This window comes from Ascaphus truei (assembly GCF_040206685.1).
Source record: "Ascaphus truei isolate aAscTru1 chromosome 20 unlocalized genomic scaffold, aAscTru1.hap1 SUPER_20_unloc_1, whole genome shotgun sequence".
NCBI lineage: Eukaryota > Metazoa > Chordata > Amphibia > Anura > Ascaphidae > Ascaphus > Ascaphus truei.
This window is the reverse complement of record NW_027453857.1, coordinates 330,129-348,572: the sequence shown is the minus strand read 5'-3', so window position 1 is coordinate 348,572 and position 18,444 is coordinate 330,129. Positions and strand designations below refer to the sequence as shown.

General features: G+C 49.3%; 1 long non-coding RNA gene across 1 annotated transcript; it reads left to right on the top strand.

Moving 5' to 3' along the window:
• Positions 1 to 687: 687 nt before the first annotated feature.
• LOC142474692 (uncharacterized) lies at positions 688 to 16,803 on the top strand. The gene is made up of 3 exons (XR_012790586.1): positions 688 to 842; positions 15,453 to 15,573; positions 16,772 to 16,803. It is a non-coding gene; the product is annotated as an uncharacterized LOC142474692 (long non-coding RNA).
• The last annotated feature ends 1,641 nt before the right edge of the window (positions 16,804 to 18,444 follow it).

The following is an 18,444-nucleotide window of genomic DNA, read 5'->3' as shown; positions in this document are numbered from 1 at the left end:
GGTGACCTCCCTATCTATGGCCGTCCCTTTTCAGTTACCCACTAACCTGGTGGGGAGTTGGGGCCTACCTGGAGGGTGTGGGTACCTATCTGGATGCAGGAGCTGCACTCACTCCCTGCATCCTTCCTTCCCCTTCAGCTCCGCTGCTCCAACTGACGTGACTCATGCAAAGCCCGGGAAATGTATCTCTTTTCCCGGGCTGAGCTTCCTCCAGCCCTATTGGCCACTATCAGGCACCTGGTGCCTGTCTCCCTATGCCTCCTGGGAATTGTAGTTCCCAGGGGGTGCTATACCATTGGGGCCACGTGCGCGCTTCTCCTGCGCATGCGCGAACTACTAATGGCCGCCTCAACCTCTCCTGCGCCTTCCCGGCCAGCCATGCGCATGCGCGACTCTGCCCTGTCTCTGGGGCTCTTCCTGCCCTCGCGCGATCACTGCGCATGCGCGAGTCTCTCCGCAATGGCGGCGCCCTGCTCTGCGGCCGCCGGGACCTTAGAGATGCGATCGCGGCCTTAGCAACGGCCCGATCGCGTCCCCGGCAAACGGCCGCAGGCAGGAGAAGCCGCGCTGCTCACTGCTCAAGCCCCCACCCTTGGAAGCAGCCGTCGGGTCGTTCGGCACCCGCGCTCGAGCTGCTCCAGGGGAGGGGGGTCTCAAGGAGCTGCTGGAGACCAGGGTTACACCTGTATGATAGGTATGTTCCAACTCTATTTTTTGCTCTTCTTTTCCGTTTGAGAGGAGGGAGTCCCTCACCTCTTCAGCCACACACCAGGAACGCTGGATTGCTTTCAGACGCTCGGAGAGGCGGATACAGTCGTGGATTGCAGGCACTGATTTATCTGGTAAGTACCGCAAACATGCTTGAACAAGGGCCGTAGACATTTTATTTGATGGTTTAGATTATCATTGTCTGTGGTTGTTAGTTATTGGTATTAGAGTTTTTTGATGTTGTTACGAATCAAATACATTTTGAAGTAGTAATCCCCTCCGAACTGGGCATTCCTGGCCAATAATGCCCTGGCTGTAAGAGTTGAAGGGCCCAAGCAAAGCCCCCAGCTCTATACACACTAACACTGCAGGGGCATCAGAGTGTCTTGTTGTCATGGCAACGGGGGGTGTCACGTGATGTAATTTGTTTAATAAATTATTTTTTAAGGTGTCCCGGTTTTTCATTTTCGAAATCTGGTCACCCTATTCATCAAGCAGAAAAAGTGAAGAAACAATTGTAGTTTTGCTAATGGACGTCATTTTGGCATATCATTAGCTTTGAGGATACCCATTAATATGAAGAAAAATAACATCGATTCCCAATGTAGCCCCCCTTCCCTGGGCCAATCGCAGATCGGGCCCCCCTCCTCTGTACTAGGGTCTGGCTATGTGTCTGAGTGTGGTGCATACCTGCTGGCAACAGGGGGGGCTGAGTCTCCCGCGATGGTATGGGGGGTGACAGGATCAGGTTTCTGGAGTGAATGCCTCCGTCTCATCAGAGCAGGATGAAATTTCTCTTCAGAAGGACTTGGAGAGACTGGAAACGTGGGCAGGTAAATGGCAAATGAGGTTTAATACAGATAAATGTAAGGTTATGCATTTGGGATGCAAGAATAAAAAGGCGACTTACAAATTAAATGGAGATATATTGGGGGAATCCTTGATGGAGAAGGATTTAGGAGTGCTTGTAGACAGCAGGCTTAGCAATAGTGCCCAATGTCATGCAGTAGCTGCAAAGGCAAACAAGATCTTATCTTGCATCAAACGGGCAATGGATGGAAGGGAAGTAGACATAATTATGCCCCTTTACAAAGCATTAGTAAGACCACACCTTGAATATGGAGTACAATTTTGGGCACCAATCCTAAGAAAAGACATTATGGAACTAGAGAGAGTGCAGAGAAGAGCCACCAAATTAATAAAGGGGATGGACATTCTAACTTATGAGGAGAGGCTAGCTATATTGGATTTATTTACATTAGAAAAGAGGCGTCTAAGAGGGGATATGATAACTATATACAAATATATTCAGGGACAATACAAGGAGCTTTCAAAAGAACTATTCATCCCACGGGCAGTACAAAGGACTCGGGCCATCCCTTAAGGTTGGAGGAAAGGAAATTTCACCAGCAACAAAGAAAAGGGTTCTTTACAGTAAGGGCAGTTAAAATGTGGAATTCATTACCCATGGAGACTGTGATGGCAGATACAATAGATTTGTTCAAAAAAAGGTTGGACATCTTTTTAGATGGGAAAGGTATACAGGGATATACCAAATAAGTATATATGGGAAGGATGTTGATCCAGGGATTAATCCAATTGCCAATTCTTGGAGTCAGGAAGGAATTAATTTTTCCCCTTAATGGGTTTTTTGTTTGCCTTCCTCTGGATCAATAAGTAAGTATAGATATTGATATAAAGTATCTGTTGTCTGAATTTAGCATAGGTTGAACTTGATGGACGTACGTCTTTTTTCAACCTCATCTACTATGTAACTATGTAACTATGTATGTAATGGTGCAGCGCCTCCATCTCTGAGCCCCAGGAATACGGGTGGAATCCTTCCAGAGAGTCCCCCCCCCCCCTCGGGGATGAGAGATTCCAGTCTCACACTGTATATCTTTAAAAGCAGCCGCAGCTCTTTATTCACAGCAGCAGAATAGCAGCAACAAGACTGTCAACCAGGAACAGGGTGTCTTCCTCCACACAGGACTGCTCTCTCTCAGGATGGTCTCTGTGTCCCTGCCACCACCCCAGGTCAAGGGCACCCAGGGTGGGGCTAGCTCTTCCCTCGCCCCCTAAACAGGGTGAGAGGAATTGGTCCACCTCCCTAACTAAGGTTGCATCAGCTCTACTCAGAGGCTGATGGCTCCCCTTCTCCAACGGCCAATTGATATAGGCTCTTTCTGTCACCCTGGGCCAGCCAGGTGACAGACTCAGCAGACTCTAACTCTGGACTGAACTCTTAACTCTGACACACACTTCTACTAAATAGGAAGTGCACTGCTCTTTATGATATTGGCAGGCACTGCCCCTGTGTCTCTGCCTACCACACAGGGTCAGGTACCAATTTCAGGAATGTCCCGTTATTAGCGTAAACACAACAGAGTTCCATGGATCTAGCATTAAGACTGTAAGCTCTGCAGGCCAGGGATTTCCTTTCCTATTGTCTGATTTTGTTTGTTGCACTTATTGTACTATAATTCTCTGTACTGTATTGCCTCTCTTATAAAGCGCTATATAAATAAAGATTTACATACATAATATATCTTAATGCATCTTAAGACACCTTAGAGTTCCCTCTATAAGACACTTTATGGTCCACTCAAGTGAATAGTCTGTAAGTAGGGTGACCATTCGTCCCGGTTTTGCCGGGACAGTCCCGTTTTTTTCTGCCCTGTCCCGATTTTAGCTCCGTCCCGATTATGTCCCGGTTTTTGTCCCTGGTCCCGGTATTGCGGGGCAGCGGCGGTGAGGGGAATGCGGCGGCCGGTAAGTATTTTCTATGTGTGTGTGTGAATGCTGCCGGGGAGACTGAATGAAGGAGAATGCCGGGGGCGGGACTTAGAATGCCGGCCGGGCCGCATGGGATTGGATGAATGATGATGCCGGGGGCGGGACTTAGAATGCCGGCCGGCCCGCAGGGGATTGGTTGCAGGCAGGTCAGAGGAAGCCGGGGGCGGGACTTCCGCTTTGTGCAGAGCACACGTGTCTTCCCGCTCCGGCTCCTCTGTTCGCGGTGAGTGTCCCCTTTCTGTCCCGGGTCCCAGCCAGGGGGGGTAATAGGAGGTGGTAGCGGGGGTGCGCCTACCTTTGTACCACCTTGTACCTTTGCCCCCCCGGCGCTCCCACCATTGCCCCCCCAGCGCTCACAGCTTTGCCCCCCCGGCGCTCCCACCTTTGCCCCCCCGGCGCTCACAGCTTTGTCCCCCGTCGCTCACAGCTTTGCCCCCCGGCGCTCACTTCCCCCCATTCCCTTGGTGTGGGAGATGGGCTCGGGGGCGGGCAGTGGTTGCTGCGCGGTCGCAGGCGGTGCAGGGGGAGGCGGGGTGTATCTCTGTGTGTGTGTGTGTATCAGTGTGTGTGTGTGTTTCAGTGTGTGTATCAGTGTGTGTGTGTATCAGTGTGTGTGTGTATCAGTGTGTGTGTGTGTGTGGGTGTATCAGTGTGTGTGTGTGTTTCAGTGTGTGTGTGTGTGTGAATCAGTAAGTGAAAACTAATACTGCTGCGGCCAAGTTTATTCGAGCATTTGCCCGTTCTTAGCCGCAGCAGTGGCTTGGCGCGCGCCCGAGTGTGACGGGCGCGCGCGGAAGCAGCGGAAGAGCGTCCTCCGATCGGGGCGCTCTTCCTACCGCTGCCGGGTCCGCCGGGTCCCCCGGAACCCCCTGCCGCCGTCCCGCACATCGCGGGACACCAAGGCTCCCTCGGGGAGCCCTGGACGCGCGTGCAGGGGGCGCTGGCTCCCGAAGACGCGTGACCGCGCGTCTATGACGCGCGCACGCCGAGGGGCGGCCACTAGCAAGCCGGGAAATCTCCCGGCTTGCGGAACCGGCCACACTTTAATAAAGTGTGTCGGTAGTGTATAGAAAATGTCTGAATAGAACGAGTCAAACAAGAATACGCCAATAAAACGTTTAAAGCTGCAGTTCAGTCTTTTTTTTTTACTTTTATTTATTTTTTTACTTCAATAGTTTCATCTGGGCAATCTCTAATTACCTAAAGAACTGTATAGCTGCAGGTCAATTCGTTCTCCATGTATTGATAGGCGAAATTTGGTGACATAATTAGTGAAGGGATCTGTTTTTCTTCTGCTTCTGTCACTCAGTGGAAGCTCATGAATATTCATGAGCACTCCTGCACTGACATGTGCTAGAGGGAGGGCAGGGCTGACAAAGGGGTGTGCCAGGGCTTGTGACAGGACATGAAGGGGCAGTGCCTTAGCAAATGGCTGTTAAAATAGAATACAAGAAAATTGGTCTTTCAAAGTTGTTTTTTTAAAAACAGAAAATGCTAAAAGTATTTTTTCTTAATACAGAACTGATTTATTAAAAAAACCACACATGCAGGATATTGCCTGAACTGCAGCTTTAATTGGGAGATACAGGGGCCACAATTCAGGTCATTTAGCTGAAAGAAGGGAAGCCAGTCAGCCGGTAGAGCAGGTCAGTCGGTCAGCCAGTAGAGCAGGTCAGCCAGTCAGCCAGTAGAGCAGGTCAGCCTGTAGAGCAGGTCAGCCGGTCAGCCAGTAGAGCAGGTCAGCCGGTCAGCTCTGAGATCAGCATTACTTATATCTCCTAACCTTTGCCCCCTGCATGTAATGCTGCAGAACAGCCTACACTGCATATACTGTACATGAGATACTTAACCCTTGCTTTCGCTTGACTCTAATCTGAATGATTTGCAAATTGGTTTGTGATTAAAGAGATATTTGTAGCAGAATCCCCTGTATGTTATTTTTACCTTTTTAGATACCGTTTTGTGTAATTAAAGATATGACAGATCTTGCACTTGTGTTTTGGAAGAAGTGTATATGTGACCCTATAAATCTTCTTCACACCCGGGCTTGGCAGCGTGACACTAGTGCAGCGTCCTGGGGAAGAATCACTGAGCTGTTAGCAATAGATAAAACGGATAGAAAAGACACTACACATAGGTTTGATTAAAGAGAGTATTTTATTTAAATTATTAATCTCTTTGCTGGGAGGGGCCTGCAGCACATTGCAGAGCGATATAGTAACACGCAGAGCAATGCATTGCAGGCCCCTGCGGCAGCGAAGGGGTGAAGACCAATGCAGGGTGTATAAAGATCTCACTGATAATTCATGCACAAAGGGCAGTTTGTTGCTGTGATCCAGAGGAAGGCGAAACATAACCCCTGCTGTGCAATGGGGGAAAAAATTCCTTCCTGACCCCATTAAATGGCGATCGGGTGGTCCCTGGATCACTGCGCAGTGAGATCAGATGGAGCAGCACAGATCAGTGTTGTTATACACAGGGGCACACTCGGTATATAGAGATGCGGGTGATGGGGCCCTTGTGCCCCTGTGTATAACTCATCTGCCCCCCATCCCCCTGCATATCTATCCCATTCACCCCTTTTCCTCCCGCATACCTCGCAGGGCCGGCCGTCCATTAGGCGGTCGCCTAGCGCGCAGAGCTCCTAGGGGCGCATTAATAATCATTATTATTTTTTCCTCTTATTATTTCTAATTTATTTATCTTTTTTTTTTGAAAATTATTTTTATTTTTTTTATCCAGTATTTTGGCGCCCTTTTATTTTTATTTTGCGTCGCGCTGGGGTGCGGTCGCACCCCCTGCAGCCCCGATAGCTACGCCACTGTTTATTTTATTATTTTTTATTTATCTTATTATTTTTTATACAACTGGGGCACAAATTTTAAGTTTCGCCTCGGGCGCATGAAACCCGTGCTCCGGCCCTGCTCCTTGTTCTCTCTCACCCTCTCACGCCCAATATCCCTATCTCCCTCTAGTACCTGCCCCTCCCACAGCCTTCCTGATCTTATCTGCCTCTCCTGCGGTCAAACCAACTTCTCAGGGCCCCTAGAAAACCCCTGTATCTACGCCCTGGCTCCTCTGCTACCTGCTCCTGGCTTCTCCTCCGCCTAAAAAAGGTGAAGCAGCAGATCCGTCCACACCTCTCGTATTCTCTTTCGCCATGGCCCACATCGTCACCAGACTTGACATCCGCTTCGTCGTCTGCCTCATCGGCCGCCTTGTAGCCCACCTCTTCGCACCACTTGACGCCCGCTTTGTCGTATGCCTCATCGTCCACCTCGTAGCCCGCCTCGTCGTCTGGTGGCACGAAGGGCTCCACCTTCGTGCGTGTCCTGACCTGCAGGAGACATGAAGTGTTTATAACCAGGGACAGTAATACTCTGTATCGCAAGAGCTCCTGTGCCACCTATACCCCCTCCCCAATACCACATTATACCGCCCTCCACGGGGCAAATACCCGTTATACCCATCTCCCCAGGCACAGTACCCAGTTTTACAACCCTCCCAAGGCCCAGTACCCTGTTATACGCCCCTCCCCAGGCCCAGTACCCATTATATACCCCTCCCCAGAACTCCGTTATACGTCCCTCCCCAGGATCCTTTACACACACCCTCCCCAGACGCAGGACCCCCTACGGTGGAGGTGTAATGTCACATGGGTAGTGGAAGGTTTCCCAGAGAAGGTGTCCATGTGTCACAGCTGTTTCATCACCTTGTGTGAGAAGTCTCCCTACTCTCTGCCTTTCCTTTCCCTCTCCTGTCAGTTTCTCTCTCCCCTTTAATCTTATCTCTTTTATTTATCTCTGTCCCTCCTTATTTTTGTTTCTATGTATTTCTCTCCCCCCCCCCATGTAAGGCCTGGGACATAGAGGGTTCAGCCACGCTGAGCCGCGCTCCTGCTCTGCCTCGCCTGCTGAAAATTGTGTTTTTTTCTGTCCTTGCAGGCGAGGCAGTGAGCGCGCTCTGGGGGCGGGGTGGAGGCAGAGCGGAGGCGTGTCAGGAGGCGGAGCGGGAAGCGGGGCTAGTCCCCGCTCCCATTGGATGGGAGCGGTCACGTGACCGCTTCTTCGCTTCCCCGAGCGGCAAATTTGAAACTTGCCTGTCTCGGCAAAGTTTCTGAGCCTCTGCACGCATGAGCACGCATGCGGAGGGGGAAACTATAGCCGCAGGGGGTTTGTGCATCTGCTCAGCGCGGCTCAGCCCACCTCAGCGAGCTTGAACTTACTAATAGGCCCAGGCCTAATAGGGGCACAAACCTCAGATCTAAGTGTGTGGGGTTCTCTGTGTCTGGAGAGACCCCTAAATGTTCTCTCTTTGTTTGGTGAGACCCCTAAATATTCCCCAGTGTAGCTCGTTTCAAAATAACCCAGAAAAGTAGCCTTGAGCCGTCGGGGACCGGGCGCTATGACCAGAGGGACTAGGCTCTCCCTTACCTGTGAGTGTGGACTACGTCCCCCCTGGCCTTTCCCCCCCCCCCCTCTGGCAGTGACGTGACACAGCCGGGGGAAGGGCCAGGGAGGTTAGAATTAGACAGAGGCGCGGGGTCAGTCTACGCCCTGCCATGCTAGTCCCGCCCACCCTGCCCTTTATTGTGAATACTGGTAAATATGTTGGTTGTATGTGTTTAAAAGAAAAAAAAGAATAAATAAACAATGAAAATGAAAAACAGAAATAAAATTAAAGGTGGCTGGGAGTGGCGAGAGGGCGCGGCTCATTTACATGTGCGTTCCTGGGCCCATTCTCGCCAGAAAGGCGGGGCCCGGCTAGGGGGGAGTTACGGGCCATTGGATCGGGTATCTTTGGCCTTTACCCAATGAGCGAGCACTCTGGCAGGGGGTTGGCACTAATTAGGTTAATTGAAGTTTTACTAAAAAGCAACGGCCGCCAGACCTCGTGTTTGTGGTTATTTATGTATTGGTTATGGTGGGGTTTGGGAAGCCAAGGGAAGGGGGGGAAGGAGAGGGGGTCTCACAGTCTCCGAGGTCAAGTTTCTATTTATCAAAAATAGATTGAGTTACTTCTGGTTTCCAGGCATGTCCTGGGGGAGTTATCACAGAGACACAGAAACGTCGCTGAGTTTGGGTTAGTAACTCCCTTAACCTCTCAGCAGTTGAATTCCCCCTAGGCGCTAACACGTTAAAAACAAGCGTTGCTATTTCTTTGTTGTTAGGTCCAGTCTGCCTGACCAGACCTTAGAGCAGGCAACTTCTTCTACTCGACCCGGGGAGATTCATCACGCAGCTGCTATATGCTTCTGGTCTCAGATATGATGGTCGAGCTCGGAGAAGCAAAGATTCAATGCACACAAGGTGGTTGATTTCTCGTTTCTGTTTTAATATGCTAACAGAGGAATATTTATACAAAAGGCAAGGACAATACATTGTGTGTCAATTTCATACATCTGTTACAAATTCAGTTCCCATGTATAGATCATACATCTAAAATGACATATACCATCTGGCCTAAATTAGTAGAAATAGGGATCAAAGGTCAATAACTACTAATGGGGTCAGAAACAAGACTAGTGGTCTTGTTTCTTATAATCTTATTTCTTATGTAATAGATATCCTGGGACAGCTGGTCCACAGCTAGTATACTTTTACAATTTGGTCTCTGAGAGAACAAAGCTTGACACATATTTATTTTAACCTGTTCAGTCCCTGAAAAGAACAGAGCTGGCAGAAACAGTTTTTAACCTTACATTTGTGTAACGGTATTTCTGGCCCAGCCTGACCCACCCAATCTCACATTGGCCACTGTGGTCTAACCGGTCCACATTACAGTGTGATAGTGTCTGGTGGTGCACCTGTTGGCTACAGGACTCCTGAGTCTCCCGCATGATGGTGTGTGGGGAGGACCCATCCAGACAGGCAGCTGAGGTAGTGTGCTGAGTCTCACCTAGTTCCAGTGCAGCGCCTCCACCTCATCAGGGTCCCTTCGGTCACTTGGGAATGGTCCTGGCGAGGAACTCCTCTGTGGTGCTCCTCTCTGTACATTCACTCCACACATGTACACGAGAGGGTTTGTGATTAAGAGCATCTTTATTGCTTGAGGTGGGCTAGCTGCCCTCCACAATGGGGTGTACTTAGCCCTCCATCTTCCAGCTGCTTCCCTCCGAAAGGTACGCCTTCCCTTAATAGGTGGGTTCCCTATCCCCGCAGGGATCTCGGCCCTGTGCCAGGTCCCTGGTCACAGTTCTCCCAGGCAGCTTGTCTCTGTCTGCTTTTTTTGTGCTGCCAGACTCACAGCTCTGCATTCAGACTACTGCAACAATGTTGCAGACCTCCATCTGCCTCTTACTGACTACAACAGCACAGCAACAGGAACTCCTCAGCAACAACTAACTTTTGATCAGTGCTGTGCCTTATGTACTCTGGGAGCTGGCATAACTCTGACATCACTAACCATGGAGTCAGAGTTCATGACCACTCCCATCCATACATAGGGCGCCTCACCGGGTTGTGAGGGCAAACCTCCATAATTACTGCTGGCATGCCCACAACTTACCAGGCCTTACTGTCAGCAGGAGAGATGACTGTAGCCATTTTACATGACCGCTACATTCTCCCCCTGGTGAATCCCACCGACCCCGGCTGGGACCTAAATTTGAAGTACCTTTTTCCGGAAGCACTGTAAAATGGAACACACATAATTAGTCACAACATTACAGTACATAACTTCATCACACATAGTAACAGATACATCCTAACTTTGGATGATAACAACCCGGATTACTCCCTGATGGAGTATCCATTACTGGTACTACCATACCCTCTTACGGTGGCTTGCGCACAGCATGGTCCACTGGGCTTAAAGCAGCCATGCTGTAACCCTCTGGGTGACACTTCTCATCTAATCCGCCAGGATCCCAATCTTCTTCCCCTGATCCTTCCTCCTCATCAGTGCCATATCCCCTATCCTCACCAGTGGAACCCATCTTAAACTCAATTTCTCCCTCCATAAGGAGTTCAGGGACATACAGGTACTCCAACCCGTGGGGCGCTTTGTACTTGGCTATAATAGCCCTCTCGGCCCGGCTGCTCCTAGTCAGCTCTGCGTTCCCTGCCCTCCCTGGCAACACCCATGACAGGGGCTCGTCTGTGTCCACGGGGTCAGATAATATCCCAGACCCCATAGGCTCTAGTGAGTCCCCCTCCTCTGTATTCCCCCAAGAAGATATCCCCGCGGTTCTTTCCGAGCGAGGCTTGGACCATAGGTATGATCCCGGTACCTTTTCCTCTGCCGAATCGGTTACATTAGGCACCCACCGGGCCATCGATGCCATACCCAGTTGCCTTCCACCCCTGGAACCCCCCTCTGAAGCGTAACTGTTCAGTCTCTCCCCAGTCCGTTCCTCACCGGTTCCCTGGGACCCTCCCGACATTCCCAAACTGGACGTGGACCCACGGGAAAAGGTGACTGGGACAGGGGCTTTATCTAGGGCATGGGTTTGGGCGTAGGGACAGGTAATGGGCATCCGCGGGGTTCCGACCCGCTCTCTGCCTTCGGATAGACCCGTATCATTGTGCGGAATTGCCGCTGGTTGGGCCTCACCCGTCTCAGCTCTCCTCGCAGCCTGCCAGCTCTGTGTTGACACAGGTGATCGGGAAGCACTGACCGATCGCCGAGGCGTTGTGGTTCTCTCTCTGGTCGTTCCGCTACCTCCGCCGGAAGTGACGTCATCACCGGAACCGGATACTCCGCCATCTTGCGATGGATCCCCAAGCGGGATCTCTTCCTCCACAACGACATCCGCCGCCGGAAGTGAGGGTTCTGCTCTTCGCTCTGCTCCGGCCTGGGCTAGGCCTTCCTCCGCCGTTGCCACCACCGGCGCCTGGGGAGGGTAAGGATGTATCTCACCGCTCCGTCGGCTCGGGATGGAATCTTCTCCTCCTTCCGCGCTGTAAGTCACCACGGCCGTGGGACTCCGCCGCTCCGGTTGTCTCTGCACCGGCGACACGAGACTCCGCTCCGCCGCGACACAGGTAAGTGCCGGTTCTTTTCCCGCACCGCTGTAGTGGTCCGCCGGTAGGCGCATCACCACCGTCGTTAGGGTCGCTTGTTCCTCTTCCGAGGAGCCGAACTCCGACTCGGGGAGTGGCACTCCCGCAGGGGACCGACGGTGAGGTTCCGGGTTCTCACAGCGGTTGTAGACCCCTCTCTCTTCAGGCTCCATTCTGATCATTAGGAGCGATCCCCATTCTCCGGGATCAACTGGTTCGGTGCAGGCCGCACGCGGGGCTTCCGCCGTCAGCATGGCTGTGTCCGCCCCCGCCTTGACTACCAGGGAGCATCCTGGCAATGAGTAGGGATATACCCCAATGTCCATCTCGCTCTTTGTTGTGCTGGTTACGGGAGACACTTTGCACAGTGGTCTCTCCTGTTCCACAGATAACGGGGCAGGTGATTCCTTATCTCCAGCTTCACTGGTGTGGTCCGCCGGCTGGGGCATCACCACAGCTGGGTTTTGGTAATGGGAGGCACTAAGTAACTTCTCCCTGAAGACAGCCTGAACTTCAGCAGGACTCATATTGATATAGAGTGCCGGCTCCTCCTCCTGGTGAACAGAAATGGCTGATGACTGCTCAAAACTCTCGCTCCCCCTGGTGGAATTTAAAGGAGGGGCGGCACACTCTTTCACGTTATGGCCCCTAGTTGGCTCTAAGTCCGTCACAGTCTCTGAGGGCGCGGCTACAGCTTTCGCGCCATACCTCCCCGCAGGGTGTGGTTTTCTCTTTGGCGCCAATCCCGGCCAACTTTCTGCAATTTTAGCATTTGCAGAATTTTCTGCAACTGGCCCACGCGGTCTCCCAGGGAAGCGGGAACCGCCATTTTGGGTCGCTCTGCTATCCATATTAGCAGCAGCTGTAACTTCGTGTTTCCCTATCTCCTCCACTAGCCACTTCCAGGAAAGGGGGTCACCCCGCATCCAAGAGCACCTCATCATGACCACAACAGGATGGTCAGGCATCGCTCCTCTCAGAAATTGATCACAACAGTACATATCCACTTCGGTGGCCGTGATACGATCCCTTCTCCGCATCTCCCACAAGACTGCACCAATCCGCAGGAGGAACTCAGATAGCTCCTCTCCGTCTTTCTGACGAAGACTGTAGTACCGCCTCATCAATTGTTCCATGTCCTCTTTACCCGCACACACACCATGTGCGCTCTCTCCATTAGCCTTCGTCCGCCATTTTGGGCTCTCCACACCACGCGGATCCTCCATTCCTTGGGTTGTCACACTCTCGTACCAATTATCGTACATGGGACTCCGCTCTGCGGGGCAGCCACCACACCAGTACAATAAAGATTGCTCAGATGCACCACCACATGTGTACCTGATCTAGGCTGGACTCATGTTGCACTACCTCAGGCTAGGCTCACTCTCTCAGTGTCTGCTGTAACTCCTTCCTCCCAGTCTGTGATCCCTATGGTAAGTGTCTGGAATGGGCTAGAGTACTCTGGCTCTGCCATGCAGTACTTGGGGCGTCTACCTCTCTTGGTCAGCCTAGCGCAGACCCTCTCCAGGATTCCTGAACACGTTAACAGGCTATCCCTTCTGGCGTCCTACCAACTAGCACTACCTCAAAGTGACTCGGTCAGCTATAGCCCGGCTCCAAACCCCTTACTCCTTTCAGGCCCCTAGGTCGTCCCTGCGAACTGACAATACCCTGCCAGCCCCTGACCACCCCTAGGTCCGTCCCTACGCAGCACAGAGTGGCAGCAAACGCTCTCCCTGTTTCCCAGTGTGCCTAGCTAGAGCCTGTCCTGTTGACAGATCTGATCTCAGCAGCTCGCCTCCAAATGTAACGGTATTTCTGGCCCGGCCTGACCCACCCAATCTCACATTGGCCCCTGTGGTCTAACCGGTCCCCATTACAGTGTGATAGTGTCTGGTGGTGCACCTGTTGGCTACAGGACTCCTGAGTCTCCAGCATGATGGTGTGTGGGGAGTACCCATCCAGACAGGCAGCTGAGGTAGTGTGCTGAGTCTCACCTAGTTCCAGTGCAGCGCCTCCACCTCATCAGGGTCCCTTCGGTCACTTGGGGATGGTCCTGGCGAGGAACTCCTCTGTGGTGCTCCTCTCTGTACATTCACTCCACACATGTACACGAGAGGGTTTGTGATTAAGAGCATCTATATTGCTTGAGGTGGGCTAGCTGCCCTCCACAATGGGGTGTACTTAGCCCTCCATCTTCCAGCTGCTTCCTTCCGAAAGGTACGCCTTCCCTTAATAGGTGTGTTCCCTATCCCCGCAGGGATCTCGGCCATGTGCCAGGTCCCTGGTCACAGTTCTCCCAGGCAGCTTGTCTCTGTCTGCTTTTTTTGTGCTGCCAGACTCACAGCTCTGCATTCAGACTACTACAACAATGTTGCAGACCTCCATCTGCCTCTTACTGACTACAACAGCACAGCAACAGGAACTCCTCAGCAACAACTAACTTTTGATCAGTGCTGTGCCTTATGTACTCTGGGAGCTGGCATAACTCTGACATCACTAACCATGGAGTCAGAGTTCATGACCACTCCCATCCATACATAGGGCGCCTCACCAGGGTGTGAGGGCAAACCTCCATAATTACTGCTGGCATGCCCACAACTTACCAGGCCTTACTGTCAGCAGGAGAGATGACTGTAGCCATTTTACATGACCGCTACATTTGCATGAAGTTGCAGGTAATTGGAAGAGTTACACAGTGACGGCTATTTCATCACTCACCTTCTTCACTCGAAACGGTCTTTTCGGTATTGTTCTCGGTCTTATTTCCAGCTTCACATCGGGTATCCATATCCATTCTTCGCCTCTGATCTGTATGCAGGACAATGCTTTAAAGCTGCAGTTCAGTCAATATCCTGCATGTGTGTATTTTTTAATAAATCAGTTCTGTAGTAAGAAAAAATACTTTTAGCATTTTCTGTTTTTAAAAAAACAACTTTGAAAGACCAATTTTCTTGTATTCTATTTTAACAGCCATTTGCTAAGGCACTGCCCCTTCATGTCCTGTCACAAGCCCTGGCACACCCCTTTGTCAGCCCTGCCCTCCCTCTAGCAAATGTCAATGTAGGAGTGCTCATGAATATTCATGAGCTTCCACTGAGAGACAGAAGCAGAAGAAAAACAGATCCCTTCACTAATTATGTCACCAAATTTCGCCTATCAATACATGGAGAACGAATTGACCTGCAGCTATACAGTTCTTTAGGTAATTAGAGATTGCCCACATGAAACTATTGAAGTAAAAAAATAAATTAAAAAAAAAAAAGACTGAACTGCAGCTTTAATAGGGCCTCTTTGGACTTTAATATTTTGGTTATTGAGGAGGTGGGGGAACAACTTAGCCACACAAGGAAGGATATACTCAAAGTGGAAATCCTCATTGAACAGTCTAGCCCTGGTACGGACGTTGTACAATCATTGGATAGTCTTACGACCAAGCTGGAAAAAAAATTAAAAGTGATCTTATTCACTTTAAGAAGTTGAAATTCAAAAAAGTTGTTAATGACTATAAAGATGGAAGAGTTTACCCATGGCTGAAGCAAGACCCCAAACAACGCAAGAACCAAAGAGGGAGAGCACCCCAGGGAGTCCAAGAAGTCCACACCAGTGACTCTGAAGCCCATTCCTCAACAGAACGTCAGAGAGGCCAAAGTCCGGCCCCTTTTTTAGGCCAATCCAAGGACAAGGAGAAAGGAAAAGGAAAATTAGATGCGGGGGCCAGGGGGAAGGGAAGATCACCCTATCCCCTACGTACAACGGAGCAGAAAGGAGTATGGACACCTTGGTTGTTAATCTGTCTGATTACACTCTTAATCAATGTGAAATGTCTGTCTTAGCTAGGGGGCCCTCATATGTACCTACTACATTGTTTAATGATTTTGATTTGGAGGTTGACCTATTTAAATTCGAACGTGTATTAAACCTTAAATCATTTTTTTCTAACAGGTCTACAGAATCGGTGCATTCCAATATCCAACCAGGGACAGGTAATCCTCCTATGAACAACAAGGGACAGTTAATTTGGCCACTGACCAGCAAGGGACAGATAATTCGGCTTCTTATCAAGGTACCAAAATGTGCAAGCTCAAATCCACTTTTGTCCCGCCATTTAAAAATCAATCAGTCAGCACATATATACGACTGGTTAAGGGGGACATTGCAAGGTACAAAAAAAACAAACATAGGGCTACATACAATATGTCTGTTCAGGAAAAGGAAGCATTAAAAATGTTGACTAATAATAATGAGATTATTATTAAGCGTGCGGACAAGGGGGGTGCCCTAGTAGTGCAGAATTACTCAGATTATAAGGCTGAAACCATCAGACAACTGAGTGACATTAACTGCTACATTAAATTGGATAGGGACCCTACCTTTAACTATGCGAGAGAAATTAAGGAAATTATCCAAATGGGGGTTAATAACCGGTGGATAACAGAGCCTGAATCTGAGTTTCTAACTATGTTGCATCCTAAATGCCCTATTTTCTATACCTTGCCCAAAATACACAAGAATTTAAACAATCCCCCGGGGCGGCCTATTATAGCTGCTATTAATTCATTAAATCAACCCCTTGCAAAATTTGTAGACACATTTCTACAACCTATAGAACAGACAGCCAACTCATACATCAAAGACACGTTTGATTTCCTTGACAAATTAAAAAAACTCACCTGGTGATGGGACTAATCATATTCTGGTTAGTTTAGATGTGTCTAGCCTTTATACAATAATCTCCCATGTTGAAGGTCTTGAGATAATCAAGGCCACCCTCATTCGCCATTATAGTGACACTGTTCCAATTGAATACATTATGCTCATTTTACATTTCATTCTCTATAAAAATTATTTTAGATTTGAGAGTGATTTCTTCCTGCAGATTAAGGGGACAGCAATGGGCAGTAATATGGCCCCTGCTTACGCCAACATATACATGACACATTTCGAAGAGCAGTACATCTACAAATCAGACTTTTTAGTGCATATTAAAAGCTATTACAGATATATTGATGATGTTTTTCATATGGACAGGTACGGAGGATCAGCTGTTATCTTTTTTTGAGTATCTTAATGGTCTCCATTCACCGGTCCTCCTCACTAATACATGGAGTACACAGCAACTCTCTTTTTTAGATGTCCTCATTACTCAGACTAATGGGGAGTTACATACTGATCTTTTTAGAAAGGATACAGACAGAAATGCAATTTTAAGGGCAGATAGCCATCATCCTCCTTCTCTTATTGATGCATTACCTTTTTCACAGAAAGTCCAGGTCTGCAAAATCACGAGCAGGTAGGATCATATTGAACCAGCTATTGGAGAACTACGTGGTAGATTCGTGGCTAGGGGATATCTTCCTGCGTATATCCTCCTACTGTGTTAGACGGGGCACTGGATAAAGAGGTAAGTGCTACCAAAAATAAGAAGGAGGACGGGCTTGTATTTACCACTATATACAGTCAAGCTGGTGGTTTTATTAAATCTACCATTCTTAAACACTGGCATATTCTGCAAAATGATGATATATTATCTGAAAGTTGCTGTGTACCACCAATGGTGGCATTCAAAAGAGGGAGAAATCTGGCGGATAGCCTGATACATGCAGAAAATGAGGGTAACTACAGAACTCCTCATTTTCTGGAGGGTGGCAGACCGGGTAACTTTAGATGCATGAGCTGCTCGGTCTGTAACAGTCTGACTACCGGTAGTCAATTCAGTCACCCCCAAAGCGGGAGGATCATAAAAATCAAAAATAGAATCACATGTAGATCTGAATATGTAGTGTACACTGGCGACACACTTTATTCAAGCACGGCTAGTCCCGTGAATTCGGGTATACTCGGGTGTATTCAGGTTTCTGATAGTTTTCTGCCAGAGTGCATTGCGTTATTTTTCGACAGGAATTTAAGCTTTTTATTCCGGCTGGCTGCAATACTGCAATGCTGTCTAAATACACATGGTGGCGCTTGCAAGCTGTTCTCTGTGAAGCCGTCCCCTATAATGAATTGTAATGCAGTATATACTGTATACTGTATACTGTATATATATATATACTGTATAATAACAACCCCTGTAAGTCCTAACATACTGTACAGTACTGTATATGCACATACATAAATGATACTACTGTATGGGCGGCGGGGGCGAGATGTGTTTGCAGCAGAGAGAGATCCGCTGCTCTCTCTCTGCGCAAACATCCGCACATTAAAAATTATTTGAAATACATTTTTATTGATAGTGTAGATGTGCAGGGGGTCTCCGGAGCTGAACCGCGTTGGTTTTAGGTCTGGGGACCCCGTGCCCCCCGAGATACAGGCCCCTTTAGGGGGTGCCGGTATCCCTCTGCTTGGTTTAAAGGTCCGATCACGTGACCGCGGCCTGTAAACCAAGCAGAGCAGAGGGATACCGGCACCCCCTAAAGGGGCCTGTATCTCGGGGGGCACGGGGTCCCCAGACCTGAAACCTGTGCGCTTCTGCTCTGGAGACCCTCTGCACATGTACAGTATCAATAAAACACATACAATATACAGTATAAATAAACACTCGTTCTTTACCTTAGCGGCTATGCGCTATGGTAAAGAAGCATAATTTCTGTATTCTAATAATATTGTACAGTGAGCAGGGGGTTCCCTGAGCCAGAAATTAATGCTCAGGGACCCCCCCTGCTCCTGCTCAATATTATTAAAAATACGGAAAATGCTGCGTCATTACCATAGCGGATAGCCGCTAAGGCAATGAAGGGGTTAAGGCATAATAAACAATTAATACAGTACATTCAATATATATTTTTCACGTCTGTGTTAAAACTCCCTGCCTTCTCTCTAATCTATGTAAAACCCCCTCCCCCTATTCTCGCTTTTAAAACGCCCTGCCTTCTCTCTAATCTATGTAAAAACCCCTCCCCCTATCCCCCTATTGTGTGTGTGCGTTAAGCTT